The sequence below is a fragment of the Gasterosteus aculeatus genome, chromosome 21 (assembly GCF_964276395.1).
Source record: "Gasterosteus aculeatus chromosome 21, fGasAcu3.hap1.1, whole genome shotgun sequence".
NCBI classification, from domain to species: domain Eukaryota; kingdom Metazoa; phylum Chordata; class Actinopteri; order Perciformes; family Gasterosteidae; genus Gasterosteus; species Gasterosteus aculeatus.
The window spans coordinates 4,946,330-4,954,271 of NC_135708.1; the positions used below are offsets into that span (position 1 = coordinate 4,946,330).

The following is a 7,942-nucleotide window of genomic DNA, read 5'->3' on the forward strand; positions in this document are numbered from 1 at the left end:
GGAGGGTGTCAATGATGGTCCTCTGGACAGCAGTCAGATCAGCAGTCTTCCCCATACTCGTGCTTTAGTTTACTGAACCAAGCTGAGTGTTTTTCAAGGCTCAGGAAACCCTTGCAGGTGTTGAGTTAATTAGACGATTCAAGTGATTAGTTGAATACCCTACTAGTATACTTTTGCATGATATTCTAATATTTAGAGATAGGATATTTGAGTTTTCTTAAGCTGTAAGCCATAAACAGCAATATTAAAAGAATAAAAGGCTTGCAATATTTCAGTTGATTTGTAATGAATCCAGAATGCATGAAATTTTTGTTTTTTTAATTGCATTACAGAAAATAAAGAACTTTATCACAATATTCTAATTTTCTGAGACAGTCCTGTACAGTATAGTTGTGCTTCAACTATAAGCTGTATTATTCACCGACACCTCATGCTTGTTTTAAATGATTTACATAGTATATATATATGAATGAATATGGCGCGTGATCAACAAATGACCGTGAAATTGTGGCGGTAAAGGCGGCGCGAGGGAGAACGTGTGTGCGGCTGAATGAAGACGCACCAGTAAGCTGGTAGACGGTCCGTCTGGAGCCGCGCGTCACATCTCCCACCTGCTGGAGGTCATAGTTCTCAATGTGGACAAACTGACCACAGACGAGTCGCTCAAACAACTGACTCGCTGCCTGAAAAGTCCCAAAGTCACATCACGTGGATTAAATATAACGTTGTATTATTTCCCTCTGGCGTCGCTGCCTGTTGCTGAGGTGAAATGCATTCTGGGATATTTGGCGCTCACAAGAGCGGACAAGCCTGCCGCGATGCATTGTGGGTGAAATGGGCGGGGCGAGTCACATCCGGGTAGTAAGACCGTTCTCGGCCAGATGCGGACTTCCTGTGAGACTCTGAGGACAGAAACTGCAGAACAACACGAGCTTTCACGTCAGACGCCACAAAAGTCTCCAGTGAAACCAGATAAGGTCGCTGGTCGCTTTGACAAGAAGACACCGACAGGGTTCATGACGTCACTGCACCAAACGACCAGGGAGCCTGCGCATGCGCACACCTCAAGAAGTCAACATGACTTCCACTCGTTATCTCATCATTGGGACTTTGACCCTTCTTGTTTATGTGGCGGAAATGGTTCCATAAGTCCACGAGGACAAAAGTCCACACATGAGCTGTGTGGACTTTTGTGCTCAATAAACATATTTTATAGACCTATTTATTGTAATCAACGGGGCAACAGGCCTTCAAATCAAGCAGTAGTACAAAAGTCCTTTTTAATACTTAACTTAATACAAAATAACTGTTTGAGGCAACTGACTCGACAGTTGACAGGATGCATCACCCAGTGAGCACGACGTCATTTCAACGTTGAAATATGGTTGAAATCGGGTTGAAATGAGGTCTGAACGTCTAAGATCTCATTTCAACGTCTTTTCAACCGGCTAAAAATGGGATGAAACATCAACGTGCCAGAAAACGTCAATTTGTTGACAAATGTGTCATGATGTAACGTTAGGTTGAGAGATAGACGATATTAACGCTAAGATTTTCATAATAATTAATGAACTGGTCGGCGAAATACGTTGAAATTACGCGAAGACGTAATTTCAACGTATTTAATATTTCACTTAAAACGTCATGAATATGAAACTACGGACTGCGTGCTGTTAATAAGATGCGTTTAAGACATAATAATGCGGGCAGGTTCAAACATTACTTGTAAACACGTAACTCCGCTCACATCTGTAACGCGCATGCGCGAGTTCTTAGACGCCTGCAGAGCTCCGAGCGGACGCAGCACGAGGCGAAGTTACGGCAGCAGAGCGACATGAACGGGCTGATAGAACCACGACTACCGGCTCCACTACTCTGTAAGTACGCGAGTGTTTGGATGAAGAACACATGGAACTATAACCGGGTGTTTTACTTGTGCTGCCCACCCGATACGGGAAAGACGGCCCTTTTTGTTAAGCTAGTTAGCGTTAGCGCAGGTAGTTTGCTAGTTAGCATGCTAGCTTGCAGCATGATGACCTGGACCAAAAGTAAACATCCCAGAATATTTTTCGTGTGTTTGGTGTTGCTAATGCGTTAGATTGTTGCTGTACCCATAAATATTATTGCATTTCACATTGAAAATACGTTTTTAAAGCAATGGGGGCTAAATACAGATTGCAAGGGTGAAGGGCTGAATTCAACAAGTTGTGCTCTGTAAACAAGAGGCCAACACATTGTAAGTTACTGCTGCTTAAAGCATGATACTGTGTAATATACCTGGACATGTTACTCCAGAAATACCATAAGTTGCAGATGAATTGTTATCTTGTTTATAATGTAATAAGTAAACCATCTATAAATGAGGGTTCTAACACACCTGCTGCTGTTATTATTATTAGTTTATTACTGTCATCATAAACCCAAATGACCAACTTTGCCTTTTCCTTGAAGTCTTTGTGCTTTCCCTCCTCACAGGTTTCTGCGGGTGGTGGTTGCATCTGACGGAGGTTACATCTGATGGAGGTTGTGCCTGCACTGGTCCTGCCTTACCCCTGGCTTACTACTCTCAATATTAGAATAATTTCTGTCAAAGGATTTGAAAGCACTGTACATCTTTAAGTTGTTCATACTCTACACACCTACTTCTCTGCTGTTTTCCCCTCAAGTTTCTCCAGGTTGAAGGTTTTTTACATTTTGGGGTTTAGGGGACAGGATGTTGCATGTTTACAGATTGCAAAGCTGAACAAAATAAAATGATTTGAATTGAATAAACACGTTGACCAGAGGAATCTGCAATTGAGGGGTGTTCTCTGCACTCTGACTCCCTTTACACAAAGAATCCTCAAGTGAGGATGAGGGAGACGCAGCTGATTTCAGGTATACTATCCCAACTCAAGTGACTCACAGCCACATCTTGTTACAGAATCTGAAAATTAAGATCCAATAATTCCGAAAAATGGTCTACAAACACAGAATTGTTGTTGTTGAACACAGAAATGTTGTTTCTGCACTTTTAAATCCATAGTTCATTTCCCTGAAATATATATTTTATTTTTGTATTGTTTTTAATTAGGGAAAGTGTTATATGTATAGTGTTATATTTATAATAAATGCAAATTAATAAAAAAAAGTGTTTCTCCTTGTTAAGGGCTGTTAACATGACAACTGTGACTAAGTCTGTAACTTTTCCAGTTTCCAGCGACCAATTTATCCGTTGAAACAACGTTTAAAAGACGTCTGTGGCCCGACGTTGAAAAGACGTTGCAAATTGGTTCAAAAGTGAAAGTTGTTTTAACGTCTATTCGTAGACGTTGAAAAGATGTTTGTTTAGACCACATTTCAACGTGATTTCTTAATACGGTAATATTTCGTCCTCTCTTGTGTGCTCTATCATTATTTTGGAGGGTTAAAAAGAAACTACGTCCACATTTGTAAGTTTACCACCGATATTATAAATCACGTTGAAAACGGGTCTAATCAAATTATTATGAAAATCTTAACATCAATATCGTCTATCGTTCAACCTTACGTTACAACATGACACATTTATCAACAAATTGACGTTTTCTGGCACGTTGATGTTTCATCCCATTTTTAGCCGGTTGAAAAGACGTTGAAATGAGGTCTTAGACGTTCAGACCTCATTTCAACCCGATTTCAACCATATTTCAACGTTGAAATTACGTCTTGTGCTCACTGGGCTAACTTGTACTGCATCCTCGTCTCCGTGCATTTGTATCCATTTAGATAACCCGCGTATAGGATACGACTATAACAGTGATTGTACATGTAGCATAAAGTCACAACATGCAGCATCCTGCGCTCTTTCATCATGAGCGACGCGATGCGGTTTACGTGCACGTACGCGACTTTTCTGTGACACACAACGTTTGGTGGCCACAACTATTTAGTGATGACAGGCAGCTGTTTACTTACTATTCGCCGGCCCTCCGCTTCGCGTCACAAAACAGAGTAACACGAGTAACGAACTCGTTTCAATCTCAGTAATTGTAACTCCGTTAATTTATTTAAAAAAATACTTCGTTACATGCTCGTTACCGCTAAAAGTAGTGGAATTACAGTAAAGCGTTACTTTGTAACACGGCCAGGACCCCTCCACATGGACACAGTAGTCGTTTGTGCCACGACAGTTTTATTCATATTATTGTTTGCTTCAGTTTCATTGTATCTCAGCATCTTTTTGTGATTCCATAGTCCGCTGCCTAAAGAGTGGTGCAAGGTGTGAAAGGGAATCAAGTTCCCGTATTGTGATTTAAACATGTTTTCATTTCTTTTTTATTTCAATACTGTACACATGACATCTGGGGTGTAACGCTCAAATCCTGTGAGAAGGTTTCCAGTCTTCTTCTCCTAACAGATTTCTTCCTATTTTCCCATTTCGGAGGGTTTTTTAAGGAGTTTTTGTTCTGTGGCAGGCAAAGTTTTATGAGCGATGTCCAGATGTTCATGTTTGTGATATTTGATGAGGTAAATATCAGATGGTACATTTTTAGAGTAGGTATTCTAAATTGAATGTTTGTGATTATTATGTAATCAAAAGAGTGGAATGTAATGGGAAAATGATATGTGACCCTTTTAAATGCTTCATTTGTATAACCAGTTTATTAGTTGCAAGTGGTTAGATCACAAAGGCCCTGACATAAGAACTGATGTCTCCCTCTTGGATTAGATGTTTTCCCTTGCAAGGAAATAAACGGAGAAAAGACATACTTGACTCAGAGCCTTTGTTTCTTACTTAACGATTGTCTGTGCAAAGTCTTTCACCACATTATTACTGAACGAGATTCAAAAAGCCGAGTCGGTAAAATGATCCGAACTTCCCATCACTACTGCGCATATCTCAAGTCATAACTTCCACTCTTTATCATTGGGACTTTGACCCTTCTTGTTTGTGTGGTAGAAATGGTTCCATAAGTCCACGAGGACAAAAGTCCACACATGAGCGCGTCATGAGAAAGAGGCGGTTTCACGTCTCACACATAAAGCAGGAGGTGAAGCGGCTCGGGGACTTTCCTCACTGCAGAAACAGCAGATTAAATCCATAATTCCCGTGAGAAGCGGCAGAGGTAAGACGTGTGTGTGTGTGTGTGTGTGTGTGTGTGTGTGTGTGTGTGTGTGTGTGTGTGTCTGCTGGCTCGCTGTGTGTTTCACAGTAACTCTGCAGGCTTTGTCTCACTCAATGATTCATAATCCACCGATTCGCTGCTGTTCTTTGGCTCCAACGTCCGCGAGCTTCAAGCACCGACTAAATGTCCCACTCTGTCCAAAGGTTGTGGACAAACCTGCACGTCATATGTGACTCTTCCCCACCAGCTAAAGGTGTGTTTGGAGTATTTTAATGTGGATTCCAGCTTATTGTAGTCAGGACTCTGCCGAATAAAAAAAAGATAATGCGTTGATGTATTTTATCATGATATATACCCTAAATAATGGTTTCCGGTACTGGTTCTGGTCCGGTTTTACGTCCACATGTCGAGCCCACCATCACGTATTTTGGTTCTGTGAGATTAAACGTTCTTCTCTTTCCTCACATCTGTTTAAAAAGGTCGTGTTTATCAAAGTTGAAATGGAACATGGTGGATAGAAAGTGTGGATTCATAGTTCTCACAGTGCCGACGTTTCCTGAAAGCAACACAGTTGAGGACACGCCCCTCACTTGATGCCACGCCCTCTAAGCAGATCAGGGCCAGAAGTCAGAGACAAAGCAGACGTCCTCTTTTACCCGGTAGTGATGGGAATTACGGCTCTTTTCAGAGAACCGGCTCTTTCGGCTCCCAAATGGCTCTTCTGATTTTTTGGTGCTTAAATTAATTTATCACCAACAATAATGTAAAATTATGCTCAATATGAATTACTAATGTAAAAAAAACACTGTCAAATGTTTTTATATAAATACACTTTTATTTATACACTCTACAGAGTGATAAAAAAATAAATTAGTGCAAAAACAAACGTTTTACTATTTACATATTTTACTCCCTCCTGTTCGCTGCTGTGTGTGTAAGTCCCGCCCCTCCGCCCTGTGCTCAGCGCAGACACGCCCCCACACATATTGACCAATCAAATGCGGCTTGAGGGAGAGACACGCCCCCACACATATTGACCAATCAAATGTGGCTTGAGAAAGACACGCCCCCACACGTATTGACTAATCAAATGCGGCTCGAGAGAGAGAGAAAAACAAAGCGGCTCCTGTCGTTCGCGTCAAAGAGTCGCTCTCAGAGCCGGTTCGTTAGCGACCGACACGTCGCTAGTATTTCTAGTACCGGTACACCGAGCAACACTCTTGTGGAATATTTCATTGTAACTAGTTCGGGAGAAGAGAATCATTTATTTCTATGGTTATCTAATAAAAACAAAGTCTTGATGAATGATCAAAGTTGTAAAAGTCAATTGATTTCTTGCTAGCAGGAGGTCAAATACACGCGCACGTATTACAGAGCTCTGTGGAGACGCGTCTCCGAGCAGAGAGGTCCAGAAGGATGAGGACAGAGGAGAGAGAGGCGGCTCTAGCAGTGTGGAGTTGCTCTGAGACAGCAAGGAGAGCAGTCTCTGTGGAGTGGCCTGCCTTGAAACCTGACTGGTGGGGGTCAAGGAGGTTGTTACAGTGGAGATAAGAGGAGAGTTGATTAAAGATAGCACGTTCAAGGGTTTTGGACAAAAAGGGAAGAAGAGAGACCGGTCTGTAGTTGTTTTCTTCAGAAGGGTTGAGGGTAGGTTTCTTCAGGAGAGGGTTGACTCTTGCCTCCTTCAGAGAATTGGGAAAACAGCCAGATAACAGAGCGTTGTTGATGAGACAGGCAGAGGTTACTAGGGTAAGAATTTGGTTAGGAGAGAGGGCGGTGAAAGAGGAAAGTGAGGGCGAAAAAGGTGAGGTCGGTGGGACGCAAGAAGTAGGAGGTGGGTTTGAGAAGGAGGAGCGTATGTCAGCTATTTTCTTGGTGAAGTAGTTGACAAAGTCTCCCGGAAGAAGGGTGGAGGGGGGAGGAGGGGTAGGGGGTTTGAGGAGATTTTGGCAGCAGAGATAGAAGCAGAAAACGAGGAGAGGAGAGATTGAAATTTAAGCAGGTCGTCAGGTCGTTTATATTTACGCCATCTCGCATGGTGGCTCTCATGGCACGGACCGGTTGAGACAGCCACGGAGCCGGAGGGGATTTGCCAGTCCGTCGTGTTGTAAGAGGGCAGAGAGAGTCTAGAGAGGAGGAAAGAGTTGAGAGGAGAGTCTCTGCAGCAGTGTTCGGATGAAAGAGTGAGAAGGAATCAGTTGAAGGGAGAGCTGATAGAACAGAGGAGGCCAGCGAGGAGGGAGAGAGGAAACGAATATTGCGACGAGCCGGTATAGAGTTAGTCCATGAGGGAGGTTTGTTAGTTATAGAGTGGAAGGGAGTAAGAGATGAAGAAGTGATCAGACACATGAAGTGGAGTTACAGAGAGGTTAGTGGTAGAGCAGTTTCTAGTGAAGATGTAGTCAAGGTGATTGCCGGCTTTGTGAGTAGGAGGAGAGGGAGTGCGTGACAGAGCGAAGGAAGAAAGTAGGTGTAAGAGGTCAGATGACTTCTCTGTCTGGATGTTGAAGTCACCCAGGAGGATGAGAGGTCCATTTTCAGGGAAATTAGACAGGAGAATGTCCAGTTCTTCCAAGAAATGACCTAAGGAGCCTGGCGGACGGTAGAGGACAACGATGGTTAATTGTACCGGAGTCGTGTTGTTCAGCAGAGAGTTTACCGGGTGAGTGACTGTTACAGCATGGAATTCAAAGGACAATGGGGTGGATTGTGGAAGAGGGTAGAGAGAAAAGCTCCATTTGGGTGAAATGAGTAGACCTGTGCCACCACCCCTACCAGTGGGCCTGGGAGTGTGGCTGAAGGAGAAGGCGGAGGAGAGAGCGGCTGGGGTGGATGTGTTCTCAGGTGTGATCCAG

At 43.0% G+C, this 7,942-nt stretch overlaps 1 long non-coding RNA gene across 1 annotated transcript; it reads left to right on the forward strand.

Annotated features, from left to right (window-relative positions):
* Positions 1-774: 774 nt before the first annotated feature.
* On the forward strand, positions 775-3,130 carry LOC144390392 (uncharacterized). The gene is made up of 2 exons (XR_013454431.1): positions 775-1,877; positions 2,476-3,130. It is a non-coding gene; the product is annotated as an uncharacterized LOC144390392 (long non-coding RNA).
* The last annotated feature ends 4,812 nt before the right edge of the window (positions 3,131-7,942 follow it).